A 16,763-nucleotide genomic window follows, 5' to 3' on the forward strand; every position below is an offset into this window, starting at 1 on the left:
AGAGGCAGAAAGAAAAACTGCAAAGTTTGGGATTTGTGTGAGAGCTGGCACCTGATGGGTCTATCATTTATTGAGTTAAACATTAAAGAAGTTGTTAAAAATAGATAGCTGGAGTTTGCCAAAGATGCTGACCTGAGCGATTATACCATTTTGAGCCAAGGAGGGCATTGAGGTGGAAAGAAGTTTGGTAAAGGAATGTGTTCAGAGGCACGTTGATCCTGTCTGTTCAGTCTGCCATCTAGAATTTCAAAGGAGTTATTCTCATTCATTCATTCTACCTCAACCAAGGCCAAGAAATGAGGTCGCAGTCTTTGAAGCTGTAAAGAAAGCATCGGAAATGAAAAGAAAGGATTTTTTTTGCCTCTTTGTTTTATGCTGTTGCTGTTTTTATTTTTAAGCATTTCTCATGGCTACAGATGCGTTTCAGTTAACTTATTTTATTTCAGTAAATCAATTTTACTGAAATAAAATAAAACTTATTTTATTTCAGCAAATCAATTAAAACAATATTGCACACAAATTTATAAGTTTCAGATGTTTATTTCTGGTCATTTTGATTATCAGGCTGAAAACCCAAAATTCAGCTCCTCTGGATAATTGGCTATTATTGGATAATTGGAGTATTACATCAAACCAATAAAAAATATTTTTGATATATTAATATGGCCTTGTTGAAAAGTATGTCCATGTACTAAACAGTATACACAGTTAATAGTTGGTCTGGGCTCCTTTTGCATGAAATACTGCATAAATGTGCACATGTGGAGATCAGCCTGTGGCACTGCAGAGGTGTTCAGGAGGCCCAGGTTGCTTTGAAAGGAGCTTTCAGCCAGTCTGCATGGTGGGTTTTGGTATCTCTCACCTTTCTCTTGACAATAATCAGTTAAATTTATTTTTATATTGTTGATTCAAAATAAATATTGTTTCAGAGCACTTAAACAAAATACAGATTAATTAATTAATAATCTGAATCGAATTTTTGCATTCCCCTTTTTTCATTTAGAAGTGTCAATGACTGCTGGACCAATATCAATGCAGCAGTCTCTACTAGGTGTTGGGCATAACATGATCAAAACATAGCATTTCCCAAATAAAAAACTATTTATATATACATACCGCATACTATATATGTATATTTAAAGATGTTTTTCTAATTCAAATATTATCCTATAAAATGATCATATAAAATTATACAAAATCTGACTGTGGTGGGTAATACATTATATATACAGGTCCTTCTCAAAATATTAGCATATTGTGATAAAGTTCATTATTTTCCATAATGTAATGATGAAAATTTAACATTCATATATTTTAGATTCATTGCACACTAACTGAAATATTTCAGGTCTTTTATTGTCTTAATACGGATGATTTTGTCATACAGCTCATGAAAACCCAAAATTCTTATCTCACAAAATTAGCATATCATTAAAAGGGTCTCTAAACGAGCTATGAACCTAATCATCTGAATCAACGAGTTAACTCTAAACACCTGCAAAAGATTCCTGAGGCCTTTAAAACTCCCAGCCTGGTTCATCACTCAAAACCCCAATCATGGGTAAGACTGCCGACCTGACTGCTGTCCAGAAGGCCACTATTGACACCCTCAAGCAAGAGGGTAAGACACAGAAAGACATTTCTGAACGAATAGGCTGTTCCCAGAGTGCTGTATCAAGGCACCTCAGTGGGAAGTCTGTGGGAAGGAAAAAGTGTGGCAGAAAATGCTGCACAACGAGAAGAGGTGACCGGACCCTGAGGAAGATTGTGGAGAAGGGTCGATTCCAGACCTTGGGGGACCTGCGGAAGCAGTGGACTGAGTCTGGAGTAGAAACATCCAGAGTCACCGTGCACAGGCGTGTGCAGGAAATGGGCTACAGGTGCCGCATTCCCCAGGTCAAGCCACTTTTGAATCAGAAACAGCGGCAGAAGCGCCTGACCTGGGCTACAGAGAAGCAGCACTGGACTGTTGCTCAGTGGTCCAAAGTACTTTTTTCGGATGAAAGCAAATTCTGCATGTCATTCAGAAATCAAGGTGCCAGAGTCTGGAGGAAGACTGGGGAGAAGGAAATGCCAAAATGCCAGAAGTCCAGTGTCAAGTACCCACAGTCAGTGATGGTCTGGGGTGCCGTGTCAGCTGCTGGTGTTGGTCCACTGTGTTTTATCAAGGGCAGGGTCAATGCAGCTAGCTATCAGGAGATTTTGGAGCACTTCATGCTTCCATCTGCTGAAAAGCTTTATGGAGATGAAGATTTCATTTTTCAGCACGACCTGGCACCTGCTCACAGTGCCAAAACCACTGGTAAATGGTTTACTGACCATGGTATCACTGTGCTCAATTGGCCTGCCAACTCTCCTGACCTGAACCCCATAGAGAATCTGTGGGATATTGTGAAGAGAACGTTGAGAGACTCAAGACCCAACACTCTGGATGAGCTAAAGGCCGCTATCGAAGCATCCTGGGCCTCCATAAGACCTCAGCAGTGCCACAGGCTGATTGCCTCCATGCCACGCCGCATTGAAGCAGTCATTTCTGCAAAAGGATTTCCGACCAAGTATTGAGTGCATAAATGTACATGATTATTTGAAGGTTGACGTTTTTTTGTATTAAAAACACTTTTCTTTTATTGGTCGGATGAAATATGCTAATTTTGTGAGATAGGAATTTTGGGTTTTCATGAGCTGTATGCCAAAATCATCCGTATTAAGACAATAAAAGACCTGAAATATTTCAGTTAGTGTGCAATGAATCTAAAATATATGAATGTTAAATTTTCATCATTACATTATGGAAAATAATGAACTTTATCACAATATGCTAATATTTTGAGAAGGACCTGTATATATATATATATATATATATATATATATATATATATATATATATATATATATATATATATATAGAGAGAGAGAGAGAGAGAGAGAGAGAGAGAGAGAGAGAGAGAGAGATCTCTATATATATATATATATATATATATATATATATATATATATATATATATATATATATATATATATATATATAGAGAGAGAGAGAGAGAGAGAGAGAGAGAGAGAGACATATATATATATATATATATATATATATATATATATATATATATATATATGTATAGATTTATGTCTGACTTCAGTATTGAAATGAATTTCGTTAACAAAAGGAATATTAGGTCTGCATGCTAGACCAGTAAAGCCATGTGTCCCTCAGGCTCATATAATGCACTAAGGTCAGATGAAGTCCAGCAAGCCACTGAGCTGATTGAGGTGGTTATATATAGATAGTACTGGCAGGCTAACTCATTCGGGGAAGCACACTAGGGCTCTGTCACGAGACATTCAGTGATTTAGTGCACATTTTTTAATCTAAAATCAGCCAACGGCATTATGGAGCCAGACCCTGTTTCATGTCACAAACCAGAATAAAATTTCCCCTGTGGGTTATAGGAGATAAAGTGAATCAATCCAAAATAAATGAAGTATGATTAGACATTAATTGCCAGTGCAAAGGTGCGGGTTTAAGAGGCAGATCTGATTTGCAGAGCGTGAAGGGACAAAGTGAGCTGGTCAGCTATTTACCTCTGCTGCTGAAAAACAGATATTTAGGGGAGTTTCATGGCACATGATCTAAATAGCTCCATATTTTGGAGGATGTTGAGGTCTGTGAGTGGGTGTTGGGCTTCTGCAGTGCACGAGAAAGGAAGAACTGTGACCGCGTTGCAGTGTGAATTTCATACCAATATTATAGCACCTTTCAGCAAGGTCATATTCTTTTACATTGGTTACATTGCTTTTAAGGTTACAGGTCAAGAGTTGAAAAATAAAAGTGAAAACAGCAGTCAGTGTTACTGTGAGTAAAATGATGAGATAAAGCAAATTTAAACAATAAAAAACAATTATATAACGTTCATTATCTTGATATAATGTCTGTGAATGAGGGTGAACAAGGACAGCTGTGGTTAATTTGAACATGCAAGTAACTCTTATAAACTGGTGTAAATTATTTTGAAAATTAAAAAGCTGCAATATTTGCCTCATTAGAAACAGAAATATGCATTGATGTTCAAAGACAGCCTTTATTTTTAAGAACTGGAATAATCTTTGTTACTTTATGTCCTAAGGAAAGTTAAGGTTATTTTGTTCTAAAACCACCCAAAGTCATTCAATACATAGCTCAGTTTGGGAGACGTCCATGTAGTGATTATTATGAAACTACATCTAATATGAACCAATTGTTATGCTATAAACCATTTACAGCCAAACATACATTTTGTGTAGTAATCTATCACACTTTCTCAGGAAAATACGTGAATGAAAGCGGACTTCTGCCGGACATGTCCACAGAAATCTCAGTTTTAATGACTGCTAAAACGTATGTGGTCTCACACTATAAACTGCTTGGCGGCAAAAAGTCTCTACATCAAACTGTTTTATATGTGACACTGCGACGAGCAACAAATAGACTGTCACAACAATGCTAAAAGCATAAGACGAACAAATAATATATTTATATTGATTGTTAGTTGTATTCTCTTTGTTGAGTGTAATCTTCCAAATATTTTGTTTCAACTAAGCAGAAATATAAAAACCTCTAATGAGCTGACAGAGTTTTAAGCAACATTGTGCTTGTACACTGAAATAAGAATTGTTTCTCTAGGATGTGCCACCAGAATATGCACAATAAGCAGAAATATAGCAGAGATGCATTATTGAGCGGCGCAGAAGAAGGAAGCTGCAATGAGGTGAGGTTAAGAGGTGAAAGAAAGCTGCAGATTTTGATTAAGCTGTCTTGACTTCTTTCTCCTGATGTGATGAAATACTTTTTAGTGTTTTTTTATTCCAAAGATGACTGAAGAAATCCTCTTGTCATTATTTTCTAGTAATTTCCATCAAGACCTTTATAATTTAGAAAATGGAAAGATAATTCCTGGACTCAATCTCCAGACAATGAACAAGCTCTCATCACTTGTGTGCAAATGTAACTGAAAAAAGTATACCTCATAAATGAAAATCAAAGCAGAAACAGAAGAGAACAGCCACGCATAACCAATGAAGACGGTGGACTGGCTCAGATTTTTCACTAAAGTCCAAATGAAGCAATAACCAGCAAAGGATAAAAGCATTCATCCATCTTCAACAGTACTCCTTAAATTCATGACATGCCCCCTTGTTTCATGTTGTATGGACCTACTCTGGTCCAAACATACACACAAGCACAATCCATGTGAAAAACTAACTGATCAATTAGAAATCCTGCATATTGAATAAAGTGTGGATGGTGTAGATGTACAGAGGACTGGCGGAGTAACTGTGGAGGTGTCCCTCTATGTGTTAGGATGATTAGTGAACTAAAGCTAAATTAGCTTTGCACTAAGATGCTCAGTGATAAACCCTGTTTGCTGAGAACAAACAAGCCTTCAGCAACTAAAAACCTTTCCAACCCTGAGCCCAAATAATAAATGAATCTAGACAGTTTAGGCATCTAACTATATAGTGTTACTATACAGGCTGCTCTGTTGGGTACACCCATCTAGTACTGGGCTGGACCCCTTTGGTCTTTAGAACTGCCCCAATTCTTCGCTGCAGATGTCAGAAACAATCTTCAGAGAGTCCATATTGCACAGTTGCTGCAGATTTGTTGGCTGCTCACCCAGGATGAAAACCATAATTAGTTATTTCTGTTATTTGTATTTATGACAACTGTATGTTTGTCATGTGAAGCACCTTACCACCAAAGCAAATTCATCGTATGTGTGAAACAATACTTAATAAAGTTTTTCTGAATTGAGATCTGGTGACTGTGGAGGCTACTGGAGTGCAGTAAGCTGATTGTCAGCTCAAAGTGGGCCAGGAAATTATCCACCACACCATTACACCACCTCCACCATTCTGAGACACTAAAACAAGGTGGGGATGGATCCATGCTTTTCTATTATTTACTACAAATACTGACCTGACAGTCTGAATGTGGCTGCTGAAATCAATACTCATGTTCCAATACGTTTATGTCCAGTTTTAGTGAGCCTACATAAATTGAAGACCCAGTTTCCTGTCCGTAGCTGACAGGAGTGGCAGCACTGCTGTAGCTCATCTGGTTTAAGGTTACACTTGTTTTATGTTCACAGATGGTGTTCTGCATCCTTTGGTTGTGGCTTATTAGAGCTAATGTTCCATTTTCTATTGTCTAGAACCAGCCTAGAACCTGTTCCTCTCTGAAATCAACAAGGCATTTCTCCCACACAAAAAACAGCTGCTCACTGGAGATTTTTTCTTATTCAGATCATTCGCTGTAAACCTGAGAGATGGTTGTGGTTGAAAATCTCATTAGATCAGCTGCTCCTGAAATACTCAGACCTGCCTGTCTGTCACCAACAAGCATGCCACTTTCAAAGTCACTTAAATCCTCTTTCCTTTCCCCTTCTGATGCTCAGTTTGAACATCAGCAAGTCAGCTTTCTTATATCGGGATGCTTAAATGCAATAAGTTGCTGCAACTAAATCTGTACCTTTGAATGAGATAGTTGAACCAACTTAACCAGAACTGTTAGCTTTTTGATACAGGATGACCTTAACTGGGCAGGCTGCGAGGCAACATATTGCTCTGGACCCAGGACTGATTGTGCCTATGGAGGTGTTGAAAGATCTGTCTGTCCTCACAGGGCTGTGACTGCAGATTGGTCTGTACACATGCTTTGTGTCAACTCCACAAGGTCCTTTAATTCCTTAACAGTTGCTGCCAGACTGGAGACTGCTATGCATTAACGAGCAGGGGCTGCTTGAGAATGTCTGTGACATGTCCATTGACTGTAAGGCCAATGTATATCGTTCTGTTCCATTAAAAATATCTAAAGCAGACAATGACGTGCTTATCTTCAGGCAATTTAGAGTTGTGTGTCTTGTGTCTTTTGTGTCTTTCCCTTCCAAACACTTATCCTTTGTTTCAAAAAGAAAGTTGAAACAAGCAAAAACCCATAGTCATAAACCAGAGAAGTTATAATATGCTCAGTGAATCAAAGAAATGTCCCAATAAGAACAATAACACCAAATCACTGAATGAAACAGATGTGGTGACGCACTTCGAATCCCACTCTCTGTGACAAACCGTTACACAAGTGGTGCTGACTGTGAGGGAAAATGACAGATTTGATTTAATTGCTAAATTATGAAACTAATTAACTTTCCTGGTTGCTCTCTAGTTTTCAACTTCAGTGCAGCACATGGAAAGAGAAAGGAAATGTACTCCACTTTTATAACAACTTTTATAATGAGCAATCCCTGCAGTCTTTAAAATAATAATTGAAAGATTCGGAAGCAATGGGTTTTAGGTGAATGCAAAATTAAACCAAAACTTTTAAAGTTGAAAGTGAAATTGGTCCAGATCCTTTTAATAGTCGTGATGAGACAAATTTGAAAATGTGAAATGTGAAAGAGGGATAAACTGAATTTTTTTTGGGACTGTATTTCAACATGCTCTTCAAATGATGTGTTTGAACTGTTCTCTTGAGTGCAAGGCGAGGAGAAACAAAGTGAGAAATAAAGGTATGTTTGCACTGTTTGGAGCAATATTACTGAGGCATCTGGTGGTGATTAATCAGGGGTCCCAATCAGTGTTTGTGGTTCAGAATGATATCAGAGAACTTTCATTTAATCAGATCAATAAAATACTGTTTATTCACCTTGAACACAGAATTAAAAAGAAAAACCAAAATGCGAATAGAAGTTTTGGTTTGCTAAAGAAATCTTTGGAAAGTGTCAGTCAGTCTGTGTGTGTGTGTGTGTGTGTGTGTGTGTGTGTGTGTGTGTGTGTGTGTGTGTGTGTGTGTGTGGTGTACTTGTGTACGCGGAGGGCGTGCGCAGAAGGCGCGGCAAGCGAAGCGGGAGCGGAGCGGCGCGATGGACAAGTTGAAAAATCTGAAATTTTTCCTAAATTCACCTCGCGTCAACCAATAAGGGACTGGATGTAGCTGTGATGTAGGGTGAAGGACCGCGGAGAAGAAGCGGTTGTCAGTGAAGATGGAGGACCAGATCATAGTGGCGGTGTGCGGCAAGCCAGAGTTATATGACTCAGAACTAATTACTTTTAGTAACCTGGCGTGGTTATGTTTAGGCACAAATATCTTATATTTAGGAGATGTGGACATTAAAAATCGGCAGTTTTTTTTATTGAGCTGAGATTTATTTACTCACCGAAGACAGATGGACAGGCGTTCAGCAGCGGGGATACAGCGCCGGTAAACCGCGGTGAAGTTAGTTTGAAGTTGGATGTTCAAGCTCCGCAGAGTTAGCGGCATCTAGCTCACGGTTGATCCGATTCAGGCACTCAGATTTTCCACGATTGTTTGGTTCGGAAACTTATTGACGGTCCCTAGTGAACCACCGGGCGTCAGAAGAGGGAGCAACAGAGAGCAGCTAGCCGAAATCTGGGTGCCTGACTCGGATCGACCGTGGGCTGGATGCCGCTGACTCCGCGGAGATTGAGTGTCCGGCTTCGGGCTGGCTTCACTGCGGCCGCCGGTAGTTGGTGTCCCAGAGGCTGATTCGTCTCCCAACGCGGGACAGCAGATCTTCCAACTGGGTCCTGGATAGACGAAAGTACTGCTGAAATCGACCGTCATCCAGACACAGCTCCTGGAGTTGGTGGTGGTAATCTCCTAACTGTTCCCGTCCCTGAAGAATCTGGTGAACCCAGGGATGTTGACGTCGGCGGCGTTTTTCGGCTCTCCACAGGTAAAACATCGTGATTATCCGTGAAATCCATGTCCGCCATGTTCAGTTGAAACCAGCAGCAGATGGAAGCTCCTCCTATTTGATGCGTTGCGTTGTTGCCGAATGTCAACGCGGAGTTCACGCGGAATGTGAAGCGGACAAAAGCACACAAATGATGCGAAAAATTCGCGTTTGGTGTGAACGCACCATTAGTGGTAACAAGCTCAGCCCCTCCTGATTTTTGCTTCATTTCATGTGTTCTTAGTAACTTTTTTAGTAAATTTGTTCCCTCGCAGGTTTTGCTTGAGGCTTTGTTTACTTTGCAAAGTCCTTACTTCGTTCCGGAGATCCTCTGAACAATCTGGATAATCATCTATTGAGTATTGGATCAACCTTATAGTGGATTTCTCTGCCTACCACCTGTATCTTTTGGACACGGATCAAGCTGGCGGCTTCTCGCTTCCTCCACCCCCAGGACCAAGGCATAAGCGTACCCTGTTCCTCCCGCCTTCGCAAACATCGGCATCTGTGCTTCATCTGGTTTGCACCAAACCAGCAGCTGAGGAGACAACTGAGCAACCTCACTTCGCAAGCTAAGACTCTGAATCTCTCTACCCCTGGTGGTTCAAGCAACAGCAATTTAGTAAGCCATTTCTCAGATCTCTTTTATCAGTTGTACGTTTATTCACCAGTCCCTTCTCCTTTCTTCCCGTACAGTTGGGGTCTCCAGTTCTCGTTCCTGATTACTTTGCTGACAATAAAAACATGTTAAACTTTACTTCAGAGTGTATGTGGGTCAAACTGTGTTGAAAATGACAGAACACTCTGGCCAACAAGATCCTGCAGAAACACTCTTTCAGAACATACTAATCAAATTCATTCTCATGATTCTTCTCTCCGTTTTCTTGCAGAACAGCAGCGTCAGACAAACCAACAGTTAGAGCAGATTACCGCCATGCTACAACAGACCCTTAATACCCAACCCCCCACGCAGGTAAATGGCACTGCTGCATCTCCAGTAACTTCACAGCTTCTTCACTCTCGTGACGTCATTTCCCCTAACCCAGAAAAATTCTCTGGAGAGGTGAGTAATTGTAGGGGATTTTTACTCCAATGTGCTTTAGATTTCAACCGCTCTCCACGTTCCTTCCCGCATGATAATGTTAAGGTTTCGTACATTATTGGTTTATTGACCGGCAAAGCTTTGCCATGGGCCGATGGCCCATTTTTCAGCTTCTAGTAGTAGATTGTACCCTTGAAGAATTTATTTCAGAGTTTAAGCAAACTTTTTCCCCTGAATTAGATAAGCCAGGTATAGGTCGGCAGCTGCGAGCATTAAAGAAACGTAATAGACCTCTCACTGAGTTTTCGATAGAATTTCGCACTTTGGCAGCTGCTTCTGGTTGGAACGATAGTGCTTTAAAGTCTGTATTTTTTCACGCCCTAGACAAAGTTCTAAAAGAGGAGTTGGCTCTGGTTGACAAACCACTCACATTGGATGAAGTAATTTCCTTGGCCACAAGAGTGGATAACAGAATAAGAGAAAGAAGGAGAACCAGAGCAGAAAGATCTGTTTATCAACCACAGTTGCAGCCTAGTTTTTCACCCAATGCTAAATCCCTTCAGCCCTTAGCTACCAGGTCAGAACCCATGCTGATTGGACACACCCGATTGACTCCAGAAGAGAGACAAAGACGCAGACAATCCAAGCAGTGCTTTTACTGTGGTTCTCCAGACCATTTTGTAGCTGGCTGTCCTGTTTGTCCTGTTCAGCCAAAAGACAGTGGACAACAAAGTGGTTCCACTTCAATTCCGGCCTTGCTTACTAATTCAGAATCAATTAAATTCTGTTCACTTCTGGAATCCACCAAAGCGGACATAGTCAAAGTTTGTTGATTAACCAAGATAGTTGCTGGCAGGCTGAGTGTAGGGGCTTCACTATTTAAAGAATGGTCCGCCAACCCCCCCTTCAAGGTTAGCGGACATGATCTGTTTTAGCTCTTGATGGACAGCTTTTACAACGAATTACTCATCAGACTAAGCCTCTTGACCTTTTGTTATCAGGAAACCATAGGGAAAAAATATATTTTTTTGCATTTCCAGTATCACAGGACTCGTTCGTTTTAGGTTACCCCTGGTTGCGAAAACATAATCATAATCTAGATTGGTCTGAGGGTTGCGTTGAATCCTGGACCACTAGTAGCTATTTATCTTGCCTCCAGTCAGTGTTCACTCCAAGTTTTTCTGAACAGGGTAATGAGGAAGATGAGGTTATTGATTTAACTCAAGTACCTTCAGAATATCATGATCTTAAGAGAGTCTTTAGTAAAAGCAAGGCTTTGTCCTTACCACCTCACAGGCCTTATGACTGCGCTATCGACCTACTCCCCGGTGCCCCCCTACCCTCTAGCAGGCTATATAATATCTCTCGTACCAAACAGAAGTCCATGTAGAATTATATTAGTGAGTCTTTGTCTGCAGGAATAATTCGGCCATCTTCTTCACCACTTGGGGCCGGATTCTTTTTTGTAGGGGAGAAGGATGGGTCGTTAAGACCCTGCATTGACTATAGGGGCCTAAATCAGATCACTGTCAAGAATAAGTACCCTCTTCCACTACTTTCCTCAGCTTTTGAGCTGGTTCATCGTGCTACAGTTTTCCAAATTAGATCTGAGAAATGCTTACCATCTTGTTAGGATCCGCCAGGGGAATGAGTGGAAGACGACCTTCAAGACTCCACTCTATCGCTTTGAATACCTTTTCATGCCTTTTAGTCTCTGCAATGCTCCTGCCGTTTTCCAGGCCCTTGTTAATGACGTGCTTAGAGATTTTCTGAACATTTTTGTTTTCGTGCATTTGGACGACATTTTGATTTATTCAAGGAACATTGAGGAGCATTGTCGCCATGTTCGCCAGGTACTTCGGCATCTTCTGGAAAACCGTCTTTTTGTGAAAGGTGAAAAGTGTGAGTTCCACCAAACCTCTGTCTCTTTTTTGGGCTGCATTCTCGAGAGTGGACAGGTGCGATCTGACCCTGAGAAAATTAAGGCAGTCCTGGAGTGGCCTGTACCAGACACTCGTAAGGCATTGCAGAGGTTCCTTGGTTTTGCAAACTTTTACAGACGTTTCATAAAAGATTACAGTCTGACAGCTGCACCCCTTACGGCTTTAACCTCTTCTAAGGTTCCATTTTCCTGGCCACCTGAGGCCGAAGAAGCATTTCAAGCACTAAAAAGGAAATTCTCTCAGGCTCACATCTTAATTCACCCTGACTCTTCGAAACAGTTTATTTCAGAGGTTGATGCTTCTGATATTGGGGTTGGAACAGTGTTGTCGCAGAATTCTGAAGATGGGAGACTACATCCTTGTGCCTTCTTTTCACAAAGACTGAACAACGCAGAAAGAAATTATGACGTCAGAGATAGGGAGTTATTAGACATTAAATTAGCTCTCGAAGAATGGCGCCACTGGCTTGAGGGAGCACAACATCCAATTCAAGTCTGGACGGACCATAAAAACTTGTCTTATATACAGTCAGCTAAGAGACAGTCACAACAGTGACAGTCCTGGTGGTCTTTGTTCTTTTCACGTTTTGATCTATGCATTTCTTTCAGACCTGGACCCAAGAACACTAAACCTGATGCCCTTTCCAGACAGTTTGCTGTTGACGACTCAGTAAAGGAGCCAGCTTCCATTCTACCGCCCAGTTGGACGGTTGGGGCACTCAGGTGGGAGATGGAAGACATTATCCTCAGAGCTCAACAACAGGATCCCAACCCAGAAACAGTACCACCCAATCGCACATCTGTCCCGCTTAAGGTTCGTACCAGACTCATTGATTGGTTGCTGAACTGCCCCAGAATATCAGCCAGGCCAAAAGGTTTGGTTATCTGCACGTGATGTACCACTTAAGTCTATGTCCCGGAAACTCTCACCTTGTTTCATAGGACCTTATGAGATTGAGGCCGTGATCAGTCCCTCTGCGGCAACAGCAATTTAGTAAGCCATTTCTCAGATCACTTTAATCAGTTGCCATATACATTGTACATTTATTCACCAGTTCCTTCTCCTTTCTTCCCGTACAGTTGGCATCTCCAGTTCTCTTTCCTGAATACTTTACTGACAATAAAAACACGTTAAACTTTGCTTCAGAGTGTTCTCTGTATGTGGGTCAAACTGTGTTGAAAATGACAGAAAGCAGTTTGCTTTTATAAGAAAATCTTTGTTAAAGTCTCTGAACCACTTGCTTTTTATTTCCTAATATGGTCAATATATTTTAAAAGAAACATTGCCAATCTGCCAAATGTTACTGCAAATTTAAAGTAACGTTTCAACAAATCCAGCTGTGATATTCTTTGTTTCAACAAATCCAGCTGTGATATTCTTCTAATTCTTTAAACTGAACAATGCATTATTATTAATTATAACAGTGTTTCTTATTTATTGTATTTTTAAATCATTAAAACATCACGATTTAAACACAGAAGAATTCAATGTAATGTGTGGGGCTTATCTTGTATATATTGAAAATGTTGCAATGCAGAACACGTAGTCCTGAGCTTAGTCCTGCTGTGCTGCTGGATCATTGAATGTTGGGAGGTTTGTTGGTGTATGCAGAATTAACCCACTGGCACGTGTTCTGTTCATCTCACACAAGGCTTTCCTCACACCCAGTTCACCTTTTAGACTGTCTTAGAATTTGTCAAACTGATTGATAAACAGAGGTGCACCGATCAATCAGTCAGATATAAGAAAGCTCTGTGTAGTGATTGGCAGATCACACATAATGCAAAAATTTGATTTTTTTTTTCTCTTTTTGATCAAAACTTTAATCATTTTTCATCTATGAACAACAAGGGAGTATTAGGGTCACTCGGATGAAAAAAGGTGGTCCTTTTTTTCTTTTTCCATTATAGAATTAAGTCAAAAATGTATTTTAAGAAAAAAGTTGAAACAGTCAGTCAGTCATTTTCTACCGCTTATTCCATAGTGGGTCACGGGGGAGCTGGTGCCTATCTCCAGCAGTCTATGGGCAAGAGGCAGGATACACCCTGGACAGGTTGAAACATTGAGAAAGAAGTACAAATTCTGTTTCCTGAATAAAGTCACAATAATAATTGAGAATAAAGTGGAAATAATATCTTAAAGAAAAATTGGAAAGCGGAAAGTCTTCTTACCAAGCGGTGTGCATCCACTCAATGTTTACAGGTCCTTCTCAAAAAATTTACATATTGTGATAAAGTTAATTATTTTCTATAATGTAATGATGAAAATTTAACATTCATATATTTTAGATTCATTGCACACTAACTGAAATATTTCAGGTCTTTTATTGTCTTAATACGGATGATTTTGGCATACAGCTCATGAAAACCCAAAATTCCTATCTCACAAAATTAGCATATTTCATCCGACCAATAAAAGAAAAGTGTTTTTAATACAAAAAACGTCAACCTTCAAATAATCATGTACAGTTATGCACTCAATACTTGGTCAGGAATCCTTTTGCAGAAATGACTGCTTCAATGCGGCGTGGCATGGAGGCAATCAGCCTGTGGCACTGCTGAGGTCTTATGGAGGCCCAGGATGCTTCGATAGCGGCCTTTAGCTCATCCAGAGTGTTGGGTCTTGAGTCTCTCAACGTTCTCTTCACAATATCCCACAGATTCTCTATGGGGTTCAGGTCAGGAGAGTTGGCAGGCCAATTGAGCACAGTGATACCATGGTCAGTAAACCATTTACCAGTGGTTTTGGCACTGTGAGCAGGTGCCAGGTCGTGCTGAAAAATGAAATCTTCATCTCCATAAAGCTTTTCAGCAGATGGAAGCATGAAGTGCTCCAAAATCTCCTGATAGCTAGCTGCATTGACCCTGCCCTTGATAAAACACAGTGGACCAACACCAGCAGCTGACACGGCACCCCAGACCATCACTGACTGTGGGTACTTGACACTGGACTTCTGGCATTTTGGCATTTCCTTCTCCCCAGTCTTCCTCCAGACTCTGGCACCTTGATTTCCGAATGACATGCAGAATTTGCTTTCATCCGAAATAAGTACTTTGGACCACTGAGCAACAGTCCAGTGCTGCTTCTCTGTAGCCCAGGTCTGGGGAATGCGGCACCTGTAGCCCATTTCCTGCACACGCCTGTGCACGGTGGCTCTGGATGTTTCTACTCCAGACTCAGTCCACTGCTTCCGCAGGTCCCCCAAGGTCTGGAATCGGCCCTTCTCCACAATCTTCCTCAGGGTCCGGTCACCTCCACTCGTGCAGCGTTTTCTGCCACACTTTTTCCTTCCCACAGACTTCCCACTGAGGTACCTTGATACAGCACTCTGGGAACAGCCTATTCGTTCAGAAATGTCTTTCTGTGTCTTACCCTCTTGCTTGAGGGTGTCAATAGTGGCCTTCTGGACAACAGTCAGGTCGGCAGTCTTACCCATGATTGGGGTTTTGAGTGATGAACCAGGCTGGGAGTTTTAAAGGCCTCAGGAATCTTTTGCAGGTGTTTAGAGTTAACTCGTTGATTCAGATGATTAGGTTCATAGCTCATTTAGAGACCCTTTTAATTATATGCTAATTTTGTGAGATAGGAATTTTGGGTTTTCATGAGCTGTATGCCAAAATCATCCGTATTAAGACAATAAAAGACCTGAAATATTTCAGTTAGTGTGCAATGAATCTAAAATATATGAATGTTAAATTTTCATCATGACATTATGGAAAATAATGAACTTTATCACAATATGCTAATTTTTTGAGAAGGACCTGCATGTAATAAAAGAGAGAATTCCTTTATCTTTAAATCTTAAATCTAAATTATAAATTTACTTACTAAACACTTTTTTTGAGTTTAACAAACATCAGGTAGAAGTAAGAAACTTATGTCTTGATGCATAAATTATCTCAATTTTCTGTTGGATTTAAAATAGCCGGAGGCACATTTTATGCGCTGCGGATATTAGAATAAAAACATGGAACCAGTAGTTGAGACCTTAAAGAATATCAGTGATTGGTGCATCGTTGCTGATAAAAGGCCACATTTCCTGATGACTCTTATTTCAACGGTTTGAGGACACGTCAAAGTAAATGTTTCCACTTCTCAACATACATTCCTGTTCAAAGATAATCCTGTATGTAACACAGCATGCCACTCAGCACTCGAGAAAACAGCTGTCAGTTTGCCAGGTCGTCAGTGTCTCACCTTGTTTGACACAGTCAGTCATTACCAGGACGCTCGCAAACAGCAAGCAAATTCAAACCGGAGAAAGACTGAAGAACTGAAGTGGCTTAGAAGTAGAAATGTCTTTCTGTACAAAGGCTGCAAGCTTTCCTGCACTTCTCAGATGAAAGATAATCAACAAAGGCGAAAGGAGGCACAACTTCAATTATATGGTGTAAATGTTAAAGGATGAATGCTACATGTTGGACCTTGTGATATTTGCCTTTAATGTAGAATCAGCATTACTTGAAGGTCGAGCACTCCTGTATTTAATCATTGAAGCGATCCCAACCTTATGACAGCTGATCTGCATTAGGACATGGAGTCTCATTAGCCTCTGGAAACAGGTTAATTGCTCTGACATTTTCTGCAGCTTTCAGCTCCTCAGTAAGTGGAGCCATTTTCAGTGTTGGAGGGTGATGTGACCAATAGGAGTGTGCACAGATCAGATCTATAAAACACGCATCTTAAGAAAATCTAAATACAGATGCTGTGTCAGATGTGATTCCCATCCTGACGTGAGGTCCCTGCTCAGAAGTGATCCAGAAAACCCCTTAGAACTGCCGGTGGATAGCAGGCAGTGGCAGTAGGATGACGGAGGGCAGGGTCTTCCAGAAACGAGAGCCCTCGTGATTGACGAGTTGCTCTACCTCATCCATCAGGTCTGGCTCGCCAAGGCTTTATGCTGCCATATCCCTCCTATCTCGCTGGGAACCGCCATTTCAGAAAGTAAGATCAAATAAAGAGTTGTCTTGGTTCACAGATTATAATATGTCATATCATCATCTTGACATGATAATTTAATTATATAATAGAGGGACAAAGAAGAAGCTTTTG

General features: G+C 40.6%; 1 protein-coding gene and 1 long non-coding RNA gene across 6 annotated transcripts in view; one reads left to right on the forward strand and one right to left on the reverse strand.

Annotated features, from left to right (window-relative positions):
- The window catches only part of tspan9a (tetraspanin 9a), a 310,877-nt gene that overhangs the window by 87,286 nt on the left and 206,828 nt on the right, over positions 1 to 16,763 (reverse strand). The gene's annotated exons all lie outside the window — the stretch shown is intronic.
- On the forward strand, positions 8,317 to 12,851 carry LOC124881824. 2 transcript variants are annotated; one of them, XR_007041760.1, is made up of 6 exons: positions 8,317 to 8,726; positions 9,002 to 9,348; positions 9,617 to 9,789; positions 12,320 to 12,524; positions 12,653 to 12,704; positions 12,791 to 12,851. It is a non-coding gene; the product is annotated as an uncharacterized LOC124881824 (long non-coding RNA). The 2 variants fall into 2 exon arrangements; XR_007041761.1 differs by having other exon boundaries at positions 9,617 to 9,699.

Source organism: Girardinichthys multiradiatus, chromosome 2 (genome assembly GCF_021462225.1).
Source record: "Girardinichthys multiradiatus isolate DD_20200921_A chromosome 2, DD_fGirMul_XY1, whole genome shotgun sequence".
Taxonomy (NCBI): Eukaryota; Metazoa; Chordata; class Actinopteri; order Cyprinodontiformes; family Goodeidae; genus Girardinichthys; species Girardinichthys multiradiatus.